The 14,950-nt window shown below is 41.1% G+C and overlaps 1 protein-coding gene across 1 annotated transcript in view; it reads right to left on the reverse strand.

The window, feature by feature from the left end:
* Positions 1-14,950, reverse strand: part of CALN1 (calneuron 1) — a 455,582-nt gene that overhangs the window by 364,160 nt on the left and 76,472 nt on the right. The window lies entirely within an intron of this gene.

Consider the following 14,950-nt stretch of genomic DNA (forward strand, 5'->3'; position numbering starts at 1 on the left):
GCCCCTGTGCTGTCTCCCACACACCAATCATTCTCCCTGTGAGTCCCTTGTAGAGTCCCTCTGGGCATTAAAATTTGCATCTGTGTGTTAAGCCAGAGTGGTCCTAGCAGCCCCTTAAGGCACTGCTGAGCAACAAGGTGTAAATTACAGAAAGAGACAGCCGACAGAAGGCCAGTCTCTGGGGATGACTGTTCAGGGCTTCCGGGCTCCCAAACCTTGTGTCCCTCAAGTCACACTCATGACAATCAACTGTCCCTGGTGATGGATGCTGTGGGGGGAGGGTGCTGTCTTCTTTTCCCTGTGACACTACAGGCCTGAGTGACAGGCCGGCAGGATGCCCCTTCCTCTCTCTCCCTCCTGACTAGAGCCCACTCCAGCATACTCCTGGATGGTCTGAGAGCTACTGACTTAGAGATCAACCCATGAGACTCCCAAGAGCTCCAGGGCTTGACCAAGAGCAGGAAGCCGGTGAGTGGAAGAATCCATTCTAGAACACAAGCCTCCTGTGCTCTTTTTCAACTAAGCAACCTCACCTCTCCACCAGACATTTCCACCCGGATGTCAAACCCTCATTTCAAACTTAAGATGTCGAAAAATGAATTAATTACCTTCCTAAAAAATAGGCCACAATTCCTGATTTCTCTATTTCTATCAAAGGTACTTTTCTCTCATCATAACAACTGGGATGATTCTCACAAATGTTCTGGGCCCTGAAAAGTAAAATAGACACACGGCTGAGGCTGGAGCCAGCCACCAGCCTCCAGTGCACCCTTAACTCTTTCCACGGCTGACATCCCTCCATCCACGGGCTGATCGCAAGTGACAGGAGGGAATCACAGAGTATGCAAGCCTTCGACAACTATAAGGGGCACATCTTCAGCTAATTATAAGTCAGACTTTCCCCCTCCCAGCCAAATCTATCCTTATACATAAACGGGCAAGAATCTTTCTTTGGGGGACCTCCCTGGTGGTCCAGTGGCGAAGACACCGAGCTCCCAATGCAGGGGATCTGGGTTCCATCCCTGGTCAGGGAACTAGATCCCACATGCCACAACAAAAGATCCTGCGTGCCACAATGACGACCCAGTGCAACCAAATAAAAAAATCAAATTTAAAATAACAAAAAAAATTTTTTTTAAGAATCTTTCTTTGGAAGACAACTTCAATTACCAACACCTCTTTTCTCAAAGTTACATTCCAGACCAAACAGGTTTAAAGATGAGAATCAGACGCACAAGGTAGGACCACTCTCCCTTTCCTATGGCTAGCCCTGATTTGGGGCACCATGTGCCACTGTGGTCATTTCAGCCTAGACTGAGTCCCATGGTCCTGGGAGTGATACATCCATACTGGCTAACATTTCCTGTGTGGTTTCAGCGTCCCTCTCAGCACTGGCCCCAGGACCCAGTTAATCTGTTGTTTTAACCATCATTGAAATCCTTCATAAACATGGGAAAGCACCCACACTGATCTCTAATTTTGCCACCTGGAAGGAGGCCCCACTGAGGTCAGTAAGGCACAGAAAGCATCTCTTCCCACGCCACCGCTCATGACTCCAGTGGCTCAGCATTTTGTAAACCTCTTCCCATGATCACCTTCTACTTGGTTGTCCGAAGCTCTGGCCCCACCACACACATTTTTACAGCTGCCATAACAAGGTTATACTCAAACACATGTGTCCAAGCCACATTCAGCTGCAGAAGAAATGCTGAGTATTCTGCAGAGAAAACTGGTCGCAACTGAGTCCCACTCGATAGACCAGCATAATTTGCTTCTGGAAAAAGCAGTCTACAAAATTAGGTCCATATTCAGTTCATTCACCCGAAACACTCAAAGTCTAGTGGGAAAGGAAACACGTGCAATTGAGCCATCCGTAGAGATAAATAAAGTCATGTTCAAGAAAGGGAAGAACATTATCCCAAGTAAGCTAAAAACAGCCGCTGCAATTAAAGACTAAATTTCACCCCAAGCCACCTGGGGAAATCCAGGCTTTTAAGGTTCTCTGTTTGGTATGGAAGGGAAACATATCAGTTCATCAGCAAAGACAGACGTGGTCCTGAACTAAATCTTTGAGATGGATCCTTATATATAATAGTTATCATTGAGAACTATTAAGTGACAGTTTATCATGTGAACATTTTTTTCTGTATTTTCTGTGAATTCATATGGTTTCCTGGCTACGAAACATGACTATCTGGTCAAAAGCAGTGTTAGATTTAAATACTAGCCCTGCACTGATTAGCCATGTAGGTAAATGAATTAACCTCTGTAAGCCTCAGCCTTCTCCTCTGTAAAAGTGGGGGTTTGACACATACTGCATAGGATTTTGTAAACCATGAAATAAGATAAGATACACAAAGCACTTGACTTAGCATCAGAAATGTTCTCAATAAATATCATCAGTAATTATTTGCTAAGGATTACATGAAGTGGGATGTGGGGCAGAAGAAGGTCACGATATGTCAGATGGAAGATAAAACACGCTAGCTTTTGAAGGAGGATCAGGAAGAACCTGGCCAAGGGTGAGTTTCAGAGAGAAGCTGGCTGGCATTGCAAGCCATGTATGTGCCAAGCAATTCAGTGTGTATACAACAGAGCACCAGGGGGCCCGAGCGCTGAGCGGTTTCAGCAAGCAGCTGACTGTATCAGGCTCTGCTCCTGCCTAGTCGCTCAGTTGTGTCCTCATCGACTGCAGCCCACCAGGCTCCTCTGTCCATGTGGTTCCCCAGGCAAGAATACTGGAGTGGGTTTGCCATTCTCTTCTCCAGAGTATCTTCCTGACCCAGAGAGTGAACCCAGGTCTCCCACATTGCAGGCAGATTTTTTACCATCTGAGCCTCCAGGGAAGCCTGACTGTATCAGGAGGAGGGGACTATTTGAATGAAAAGCACCAGCAATGAAAAAGAGTCTATTTCCTGGGTACCACTACGCTCCATGGTCATATCAAAGATGACTTGTCAGGAGGCTAAAAACAAAAGAAGTTGCTGTTTTCAGGATTGAGGAACTGGTATACTTCTTGGCAAAGTAACAAACCAAAGAGGCTCACTCCCCTTGCCTTGAGATGATGCTCTTCAGCGACAGTTACTTTTCTGTCACCTTGACTGGATCACGGCGTGCCCAGGTACTTGGTTAAACATTATTCTGGGTATGTCTGTGAGAGTGTTTTGGGGTGAGATTAACATTTAAATTGGCAGTCTGAGTAAAGAAGACTGCCCTCCCCAAGGTAGTTGGGCCTGATCCAATCTGTTAGAGGTCTGAATAGAACAGAAAGGAAAACTTGTTCTTTCTGCCTGAACTGTTTGAGCTAAGATACTGGTCTTCTCCTGCCTTTGGACTTGGGCTTAGGCTGGAGCTTACACCAACAGCTCTCCTGGGTCTCTGGCTCACCAGAGTAATTCCTTATAATAAACTTCTTTCTATGTGTATATATATGTGTGTGTATATATACATATACATATATATATTCTATTGGTTATATTTCTCTGAAAAAACGTAGAGTAATATAACTTCCTTTTTTTTTTTTTTCCTCTGCAGTACCAAAGACCCAGGCACATTGCTGTAGGCTGATATTATTATTCTGGATAAAGAGTATTCCAGGACATAATTCTGTAGGGCCTCTGAAGCAGCACTACTCAAAGTGTAGTGTGTGGACCACTGCCAACTGAATATTATTTGCTGCTTGTCTGCAATGAGATAAGGACAAGAATTGAATGAAAGCATTGAAATTTTTATACCAATTTGGAGCATTGTCCAAATACCTAAGCATGTGAACAGTGGACTTGATTTTTTTTATATCTCTGTTTTTTACTTTATTTTTCCACTAATTCATGTTTTCTGCATTTTACGGAAACCAGTCTGCCAAGGATGGAGGCGTTAAACAAAAAATGGAAAAAAAAAAAAAAAGACAAAACACTAGTCCCTCCCCACAAATAGTTTAGTTTGAGAAGTAATTCTCTCTAAACTACTTTGTTTCATCAATTACTGGTAATGGGCTACAGAGAGAGAAGAAGAAAGACATCTAGAGTGCATCTAGAGAAATGCACTTGAACTTCTTTCCGAAATTTTCTCAAAGTGCAACTTAAAGTAGTTTAGAGAGAAGTGCTTCTCAAACTGACCATGCTGGACCTGCTTTTTTAAAGGAGTCTGGATCCAGTTCCTTCGGTCCTTAGCACCCCTGAGAAGCAACAATCCCCGACCTATGGCTAGGCAGGGATCATCCCTCCCAGTCTGCAAAATGCCTAGGAACAGAAGGGTCTGAGGCATGGGCCCTGCACGTGAAGATGTGAAATTTGCTGTAGGCTTTTCCCGTATTGCTTCTGATTAAGGAAGAACTGCAGAAGACCCCAGATACCCTAGAAATGCATGTCTCCTCCTCAGAGTCCAAGAGTTAAGTTACAGGGACAAGAAGATCCCTTCTTACTCCAGCAAAGATGCACTAGATGGATGCCAGCAGAGAGTCTGGCTAAGTACTTACAAAACAATTGTGTTCTCTTATAAAGATCCTGCAGGGGCAGGCCAATTGGCAAGGAGAGTTTGGACAGAGCTCAAATCAGATAGGAATGAGTAAGCAGAAAACACCAACGTGAAGGGCTAAATAAAAGTTCTGCATCATTAGAGGAGGAAGCACTTTCAAGAAGATGTACAGCCAAAAGCAGATTGTCAACAACAGTATGATATAAGAAAGAAGACAATAAGTTTCTGGTTACATCCTTAAAAATAAGTAAGAAAGCAGGGTGCCTGTGAAATAAGAATAAGAACGCAAATTCATGAGGAAATCTCAGAGTACAGTGAGGAGATATCAAGTCAAAAAGAGAAGACAGCTTGCTAAGAGGCAAGCTCATTTGGAAAAGGTGCAGGTCTTTGCAAAGCAAAGGAGTAATCCAAAAATAGTAGCAGAAAATCTACATTAATGGCAACAAAGAATATATCAAATAAACAGAATATGTAGCAAATAATATAATGAGCCATGGCCCCACCACCCAGACTGAATATGAGCTAATATTTATCCTCATTTGCTTTAGATTTCTTTTTAGAAATATCTTATATTGAAGCCCTGCCCACCTATTGTATTTCTCCACTTCCTATTGTTGCTGCAACAACCCTATTCAGGAGGCAGAATGTATCCTTCTGGTTCATGGTTTTAAATTTTCCTACATTTGGGTGTAATTATATAGAATATATTATATTATTGCTCTGGGCTTTCCCAGTGGCTCAGACGGTAAAGAATCTGCCTGCAATGCAGGAGACCCAGGTTCTATCCCTGGAAAGATCCTTTGGAGAAGGCAATGACAACCCACTCTAGTACTCTTGCCTGGAGAATTCCACAGACAGAGGAGCCTGGGCAGGCTACAGGCCATGGGGCTGTACAGTGTTGAACATGACTGAGCAACACACACACACACACACACACACACACACAGTATTGCTGTGTATATCTTTCAATTTACATAAATAATATCACAGTATACATATGCTCTTGCAATGTGCACATTTCAATCTATCTTAGAGCTTAGGGACTTAGTCGAATCCATATACGTATACCTAACTTACTTTTAACTATGCCATAGCTTTCCATATTGCAATTTATTTATCTACTATCCAACTGAAAGAAAAGCATTCTGCAGTGAACATCCTCACATGTGTCTCTTTGCATATACTTGGGGAACTTTCTCCAGTCTGCATACCTAGATCAAATATTACAGCATTTTTCTAAGGTGCTCTCCAAAGTGGTCGGCTTAGTTGTCTATCGCTATATAACAACTTACCCTTGAACTTAGTGGCTTAAAACAGCAAATATCTATTATCTCACAGGTTCCATGGGTCAGGAATCAGGAATTGCTTCTCTGGGTGGTTCTGGCTCAGATGGTCTTATGAGGGTGCAGTTAAGACACTGACCAGGGTTACCACCATCAGAAGGTATGCCTGGAGCTGTGGGATCCACTCCCAAGACGGCACTCACGTGGCTGTTAACAACATCCTCGGGAGACTCCCCAGAGGGCTGCTTGGGTGTTCTTTTGACAGGACAGCTGGCTTCCCCCAGCAGGTGTTCCAAGATACAGGAGGAGGGTGCTTTTATGAACTGGTCTCAGAAATCACACAGTCACTTTCAACACATTCTATTCATTAGAAGCAAGATGCTAAGCGAAGCCCACACTCAATGGGGAAGGAAATCAGGCTCTATCTTTTGGAAGATGGAGTATCAGAGAATTTGTAGACATCTTTTAAAAACATCATCATAGTTGTGACAATTTACAGACCCACCATTAACCTATCAGCATGTCTATTTCCCCCAGAGCCTTGCTGACACTGAGTATAAGCAGACGGTTTCATTTTTCTTAACTAGATTTCCTTGACTGCTATTTCAGGCATCTTTTTATACGGTTTTTGGCCATTTCATGTCTTTATTTCATTGTAAGTCTATACGTCATCTGAGAATTTAAGTTTATATTTCTCTTCTCATGCCTTTAAGCATAGCCATGTTTAATAACTGGCTCATAAAATTCCTGAACATTTAACAAGATCCACACCCCTGGCACCAGTGCCACCAGTTGGGGCTTTCATGGGTTGGTATGAGCTGACTCCAGCACACCACTGGATGAAGGTCTTTTTCCTGACCATTTCTGGCTGTTTCTACAGGCAAGAAAAGTCATGCAAACATGATGCTTCCTTGCAACAGTGTTCCGCTGTCCACTGTCTAGTTTCCTGGCTGTGAAGGAGTGGTCAAGGGGTTAGCAGAAGAGCAATGGTTTCTGAATCCTCAGATGAACTTCAAGTTCATCCTCCAGCTTTTGAGGGGTCGAGAGGAAGTTTTAGGAACAAGAAGCATATGCCAGTGGGGTCTCACTGGCAGTAAGCCCCTTAGAGTATTGATCTGAATTATTCTGGGAGTTTTTCTGGAGACTCATCCAAAATCCAGTCCTTGAGCCCTTCAACAATTTTGTAAGCATCAAATTCCCTGTATTAAATCCCTTCCTTCTTAAAATACCCAGTCCTTGAAATATACTGGTCCTTGAACTAAACCTTAACTGATACTGCATCTTCCAAGTTTCTTTAAAAAAATTTTTTTTTAATTTTCATTTTTTAAAATCTGTGTATCTATGTTATAAGCAATTTCTTCAAAATTATTTTTACATTCACATGCTTTTATTCAGTTGTAACTTAACTCACAGTTTAACCTGTCTGCTCGGTTTTCATGTAAATTATGATGTTTTCCATTTCTAGAAGTGTAATGTTTCTTTTATAAATCCATCTTTATCACTGAGCATAAATCTTTCATTATAATCTTTATTCTCTGTCCTTTTCATATTTTCTTTTGGAATATCATTCTGTTCCCTCAGTTTCTTAAGGCACTAATCTTCTTTTTGGTGCTTCTCTGTCACTAGCAGTGAACAGTTTCCCGGTGTGATTTCACTTTGTGGGCAGGAGCATCTTCAGTAGGTGTTGTTTTCTCCCTCTGGAGCTGCACATGAGCAGCGATCCACACCCATGGCACCGGTCCCCCAGGCTTCACCAGTCGAGGACCAGTTTGTCCATTCATCCTTAGCTTGGAAGGCCTGCATCACATGGGCTGTTTAGATGTCGACTACACATCACTCCCCCCACCCCAACCCCAAGCACAGGTTTGGAGTTCTGATTTGTCGTGTGTGCCTCTTCCTTTGGCAGCCATAGTTCCTAGTAGACAAGCTTCTTGGCCACTTTGCTGAGCGGTGGGCTGACTGACTCTAATCCCCACTTACAAGAGGGGCGGCCATCAGTAGAAGCAGGGTCTCAGTTCCTGTTTCCTGCCTGCTACGGATTTAAGCCCACGCCTTTCCTCCCTGCATGGACATCAACACTCCCAATTGCCAGGGTCTTATGGGGTGTTTTTACTCTGCAGCAGCACCCACCCCTACACTTTCATCTCTAGGCTCTGAGTCTCCTCTTCCTTTCTTTCACACTAGGTTATTTTAGTGTGAAAATAACAGGAAGAGTGTAGTCAGGAAAACAGAGCCTCGGTCAGCTAATTCATTAAAAGGATTTGAAACAGTGAGCTACCTACTAAGCGGGCAGATGGGCTGCAAAGCCCCCCAGAGCCTGGTTAGCAGAGATCAGCAATAGCAGAAAGTTATTCCCACCCCTAGTCTGGAGGCACAAACGGAAAGGGCAGTATTACCCAGACCTCAAAGTTGGGGTGCTAGGAGGAACTAGAACTGGTAGAGGATGCCCAATAAGATCTGAGACAGTGCAAGGGAAAGCTCTGCTCTGCAAAGATCAAGGACAGGAACCGTTAAGAGACAGAGGCACCATGGAGACATTTGTCAAAGGCAAATCCATCTTCACCTTCTCACCTTCTGCTGGCACCTGCCTCTGGTCAGGGAATCTGGAAATGTACTTTCCTGGAATGGACCTTACTATACAGAGTGAATTAGAAGGAAAGAGAAGGATATATTTGTAAGCAAGCAGGCACACAACTAGTTGAGCTACAGAGTTAACTTTTTTGTTATATTTTTATCCTGCATCTCTGTATTTATGGCAAGAAAATAATCCACGTGAGCTTAATGACCACACTGACAGAACCAGAAATCCTTATAACATTTTTGAATTTCAAAGATAAGGAAAATTCTTCTGAGTATCCAGGTTAGAAAAAACAGGTTAGCCACAAAGGATCAAGACGAAATTCAGCTCGCTTCACAATAGCAAGCAGCCACCAACAGAGAAACTATCCCCAGCTGCCTTTAAGGGTCGCTTAAAATAAAATGAGTAGAGAAATTTACCAAATAAATTATGGGAAAAGATTTAAAGGCAAAGGTCAAAGAGAAGACAGTTCTAACTGCAAAACAATTCAAAATAAAAAGCACCGAAAATATAGTGAAGGTCAGTGTACGTTTCAAAAGAGTAAAATCCAAAATAATCATATATTAGTCACAAACCTCTGTATCACGTATCATATCATTATAAAGTAAAAAGAATTTAAATACATTTTTGATATATTAAATTGGTGAATATTTTAAAGATACTCTCTAAGCCTTGGCAAATCACCAAGACAAAAAAAATAAAAACAAAGAGGATATGAATGAGGTAGACATTTTTCTATGAAGGCTTTGTGTGTGTGTGTGTGTGCGTGTGTGTGTGTGTGTGTGTGTGTTCCTACTGCCCACCCAGAGGTCACTTTTCAGATATCTGCAAAACGTAGAAAAATTTATCAAATATAAGACCACAAAGCAAGTTTCAGTAAAGATCTTCAAAAGCAGGTCTGACACAATTGAATATAAATAGAAACAATAACAAGTCAATATTTTAAATGTTAAAAGGGATATTTTCCCTAGCTTTATTGAGCTATAACTGACATACAGCATTGTGTAAGTCTAAGCCATACAAAGTGTTGATACCCTTATATGTTGCAAAATGATGACCACCACAGCTTTCCCTAACACCTCCAAGATGTCACATAGTTACCCATTTCTTGTGGTGAGAACATTTAAGATCTCCTCTCTCAGCAGCTCTCAAGTATATAACACAGTGTTATTAACTATAATCACCACGCTGGACCTTTGACCTCTAGAATTTACCCATTAAAATTGAAATTTTTAACATACTCCTATATCAAAGCTTAAATTAAAATTTAAATTATAAACTATATTTAAAATTTAAAAAGGGAAATAATTCTTATTAAAAAGCATATTAGGCATAACCAAGTAGCATTCAGATAAACTTTGAGGTCTTTTTAGTATTCTTAACAGAAAAATGCAAACACTAAATAAGTCTTCAACACAAACTTTTTAGAAAAAGAACAACAAAACAAATTAAGAAAACAGAGAAAAGAAACAATGAAAGAGATAAATTAGAAAACAGATAAATTAAAAGCGCTGGTTCTCTGAAACAAAAGCAATTAACCAGACAAATCTCTGACAAGTTTATTAAAACAAATAGAGAAAGCACGAATAGAGCACAGTCTGAAATATGAGAATTCTACGTGCAACTCTAGACTAATAAATTTAAAACGCTGCTTAAATGAACACTTTTTCTCTCAAAACACAGACATTGGATTTTTATGGAAAGCTGGGATTTAATATTATTCATGCTTGTTGAAAATTTTGACATAACATTTTGTTATATAGTAATTTGAAGATATGGTTTTAGGTTGTGTGTATGTCCATACTTAACTTCTGCCATAACCAAAAATACACCTCAGAAAAATTTACAGATCCAAATGGAAGAAAAATGTCATTGTCAGTACTTACTAAATCATAATATTTGCTCTTCAATCCATCCCACAAACATGCCAAGATTTTTGCTGATATTTGGCTAGTAAAGTTTCATCTCCCTTCATGTCAACAGATGATTTTGCAAACTGATTGAAAGCAGTTGCATTTTCTTATTTTTAACCAAAAATATTTGATCTCTTCACTTAGAAGATTCTTAAGAAATTAACAAAATCCTGTCTCCACTTTTTTTTACTTTACAGATTTGAGCTTATAGATAGCACACTCACAATACTTTTCTAATCATAAAATCACGTAATGGTTGAAACATTTCCAGAAACATCCATTCTCAGAACTGTTCTTTCGATAGCATGAATTTCTTTAAAAAGCATTATTTCCTCAGTCTTTGTTAAAATCTCATCTTTAAGTCTGTGTAGCAGACAACACCCTGCCATCTCAGGAGGCATTGCAAATGCAGACCGTTTGCCTGTTGATGACAGGAAGTGCGTGACTCCGAGTTTTGTTTGACAACTCTTGGAAGCAATTTGCCCTGATAAAAGCTGCACACTTTATCGTGGTACGAAAGCCATCTAGAATCATTTTCCACCTCATTTCAAAGATCAGGCCAGGTTTCATTATTCACGAAAGTGAATACAGATCAACATTTTAGATAGTATTTTAGAAGTTTTTTACTTGTTTCGGTCAACTTTTGCCCAGTCTGATGGTTTATCACTTTAACCCATAAAGTGGTTAATGAAAGTCTCCCTGGGAAGCACAGGAAATGCCAACTCAGCCACTGCCTTGTGGTCCACTTGGGCCTGCATGATCAGGATGATCCAAAAGCTGGGGCTCATTGGGAGATACCTTTTTTATTTTCTGGATATTAGTCTAGTTAAAATTGATTAACATAATCTCTAAATCTCCCTAGTCAGGCATTTGTGTCACAAGTAACTGGTAACAAGTGCACAGGGAAGGTCCTACGGCAATGCCCCCCTTTATGGGACATCCCACCTTCCTGAACATTTCACACCTGTCACACCAGACTGGCACACATACGGCCAATTGAGGGTATAAGTGCCATTCTTTACAATCGATATTAGCAAAGCTTAATTCCCTTCTTCGTCTTTTTTTCTCCCTACACCCCAAAAGAACACTTCATACACCTCACTTTGAAAATCACTGCAGACACATTGCCATTAAAATGAGAAAAAAGACAAGATGCCCATTACTTCTGCTATTAAGTAACACTTCCCTAGAAATTTTATTTAATGCAGTCAGACATAAACAAAACCACCAGACTATTTAAAAGGAATAGAACAAGAAAAAATCAAATAATCAAAAACTTAGAGTGAAATACATGTACATGTTTAACTCGTCTTTTATAGTTAAAGGACATTCATTCACAGTTTAAATATGGCTCAAGAAATTACAAGGGAAAAGACTGAGAACCTTACTAATACAAAAACATAGACTTCTAATCATTATAAACACCAAAAATAAAATGAGGTAAATGGGGAGTACAAAAAGAACAGATGCAAACAATTCACTAAACTGGAAAGACAATAACTAAATAAAACATATAAGAGGTTTCCCTGGTGGTCTGTGGTTAAGACTCTGCACTCCCAATTCAGGGTGCCCTGGTTAGATCTCTGGGAGGGGAACTCCCATATTGTAGCATCCCATTTGCTACAACTAAGAGTTCACATGCCACAGCTAAAATATCTTGCATGTCGCAATAGATCAAAGATCCCAACTGCAACTAAGATCAAAGATCCCAACTGCTGCAACTAAGACCTGGAGCAGCCAAAATAAATAAATAAAAATAAACATTAAAAAAAATGAAAACAATAGTTGAACTCCTAAGTAATCAAGAAGTGTAATTTGTATGCTGTTATCTGCTTTTTCAAGGTGGGGTGGAGAAGGAATGGCAGCCCACTCCAGTGTTCTTGCCTGGAGAATCCCAGGGACACGGGAGACTGGTGGGCTGCCATCTATGGGGTCGCACAGAGTCAGACACGACTGAAGCGACGCAGCAGCAGCAGCAGCAGCAGGGGTTACTTTTAACATGCTAGTTACACTGTAATGGGACTAGTACTTTGCAGCAGTTAAAACAACAGCTTGGAGAAAACAATTTGGTCATTAGGTATCCATTTAAAAAATGGTTCTCACCCTTTAACCCCAAAATTCTATTGTTTGAAATCTATCCAGAGATAAGGACAAAGACTTGTACACCAAAAAAAAAAGCATTGTGTTGTATTTAAATCGGAAAAACAAAGATAATAAATGAAAAGAAAGGAAGAAAGAAGAAAACAAAACAGAAATCTAAAAACCTAGAAATCAATAAGCAAAATACATTTATATCAGAGTATGCTGTGTATCAATGCTGTTTCCTAAATGTTTAATGATGTAGAAATCTTCATAACATGTTCTCAACTCTACAAAGTATTTCAAGTAGGAAAATGGAACATATTTTTCTCTCCTAAAATCCCATTAAAATTATGGTATAAAGGGACAAAATGGAATAAAATCATAAAAGCTTTGAACATGGAGAGGAGGGAGAACATAACTCCAAAACATCAGCAACTCTCTGGAAAGTAGAATTACTTGGCTCATTTGATGGACAAGATTGAGCAGAGTAATTATATATATGTGAAGTTGCTCAGTCATGTCCTACTCTTTGCATCCCCATGGACTGTAGCCTGCCAGGCTCCTCTGTCCATGGAATTTTCCAGGCAAGAATAATGGAGTGGGTAGCCTTTCCCTTCTCCAAGGGAGCTTCCCTGGAAATTAAAAGATGCTTGCTCCTTGGAAGAAAAGCTATGACCAACCTAGACAGAATATTAAAAAGCAGAGACATTACTTTGCCAACAAAGGTCCGCCTAGTCAAGTCTATGGTTTTTCCAGTAGTCATGTATGGATGCGAGAGCTGGACTAGAAAGAAAGCTGACCACCAAAAAATTGATGCTTTTGAACTGTGGTGTTGGAGAAGACTCTTGAGAGTCCCTTGGACTGCAAGGAGATCCAACCAGTCCATCCTAAAGGAAATCAGTCCTGAATATTCATTGGAAGGACTGATGCTGAAGCTGAAACTTCAATACTTTGGCTACCTGATATGAAGAACTGACTTTTAGAAAAGACCTTGATGCTGGGAAAGATTGAAGGCGGGAGGAGAAGGGGACGACAGAGGATGAGACGGTTGGATGGCATCACCAACTCAATGGACATGAGTTTGAGCAAGCGTCAAGTTGGTGATGGACAGTGAAGCCTGGCGTGCTGCAATCCATAGGTTCACAAAGAGTCAGACACGACTGCGTGACTGAACTGAATTGAACTGAGGGGACCTTCCTGACCCAGTGACCGAACCCTGGTCTCCCACACTGCAGGCAGACTCTTTACCATCTGAGCAACCAGGGAAGCCAAATGAGCAGAGTAAGGAAGGGCTGAAAGTGTGACAAGGGAAGACCGTTCACAGTGGAGAGAGGAGTGGTGGGGCGCTACAGAGCACTCCCAAGTTCACTGGTCCAAAGAACTAAATGGAGATGGGGTGGACCCGGGGGGTATTGATTAAAGCCCTTTACTTGGAGCACCAAGCTGAGTCTCCTGTTCAGAGAACAAGGTTTTTCAAAAGGAGAGATGTGCCTGAGGGCTGGTGGGGTGCCCTGGGGTGAGACTCTCTTCCTCTGGCATTTGCATGGGGGCATCCTGTTCATCCCCTCCTGGTACTGAATCTTAAGATGGGTCTTGTTTATCAACATGGCCCATGCTCTGAAGGTTTGCTGCCATCTCTCATTTAAGGGAAAGAAGGTTTTCTGAGAAAACCTGACTCTTGTTGGCATATTTCATTCAGACAAGTCAGGAATGCCAAGGGCCAAACAAGAATTGTCAGACACTTCAGGAAAATCAGCATTACCAAAAGAGGTGACCCTGGAAATAACAAGGATGCTTCTAGAAAGAGTAGGCAATTATTAATAGAAAGAATGTTCACACAATACTTCAGGTAGATCTGAAAGGCTGCCACGAAAAATTTGCAGGCTGAGATTAGGAAGTCAGGGAAGTGAAAATTGTAGTTGGAGAAAAAAACAGAAGAACTAGAGGAACAAGTCACGGAAAACACAGACAATAGAGCAAAATAGAAGTAGAAATTTTAATTAATAAACAGTAAAGATTAACAAAGAAGGGCCACGCCCAACTAAGAAGCATCTCAGAAAGAGAGAACACAGAGGAAAGGAAGTAACAGAAGAGAAAACTTCAAGAGCCGATGATATGAACCTTCAGACTGAAAAGGCCTGTCATAGAGCCAAAACTTCATCAATCATCCAAAACTGCATAATGTTTCAGAACACAAGCATAAAGAAAGCACTGTCAAGCTACTAACAGCGACGAGACAACTTGCTAATGAATGACTATCATATAGGCGTCAGGCGCATATCAGCATCATCAGATACTAGGTGACAGTGAAACAAGTCCTTTAGCCTCACAGTAAAAATTTACACCCAATCAACATCCAGTCAAGAGACAGGCTTAGAAGGCTTTACATGCATGGACACTTGCAAACAGGATTACTCAATAAATTATTTCAGCAAAATACAAAGAAATCCAAGAGATCAGAATGTGGGATGAATATCAAGGGTGAAATCTAAGGATGAGGTGTGACCCTGGAGGATCACCATGGGGGCAAATCGGATTAAGAGTCTGGAGGGCAGGAAGGAAAGGGACTCACAGCAGCCTACAGTGGCTGAAGCTGAATCATCTGCCCAAGAAGAAGGAGA

The sequence above is a fragment of the Budorcas taxicolor genome, chromosome 2 (assembly GCF_023091745.1).
Source record: "Budorcas taxicolor isolate Tak-1 chromosome 2, Takin1.1, whole genome shotgun sequence".
Classification (NCBI taxonomy): domain Eukaryota; kingdom Metazoa; phylum Chordata; class Mammalia; order Artiodactyla; family Bovidae; genus Budorcas; species Budorcas taxicolor.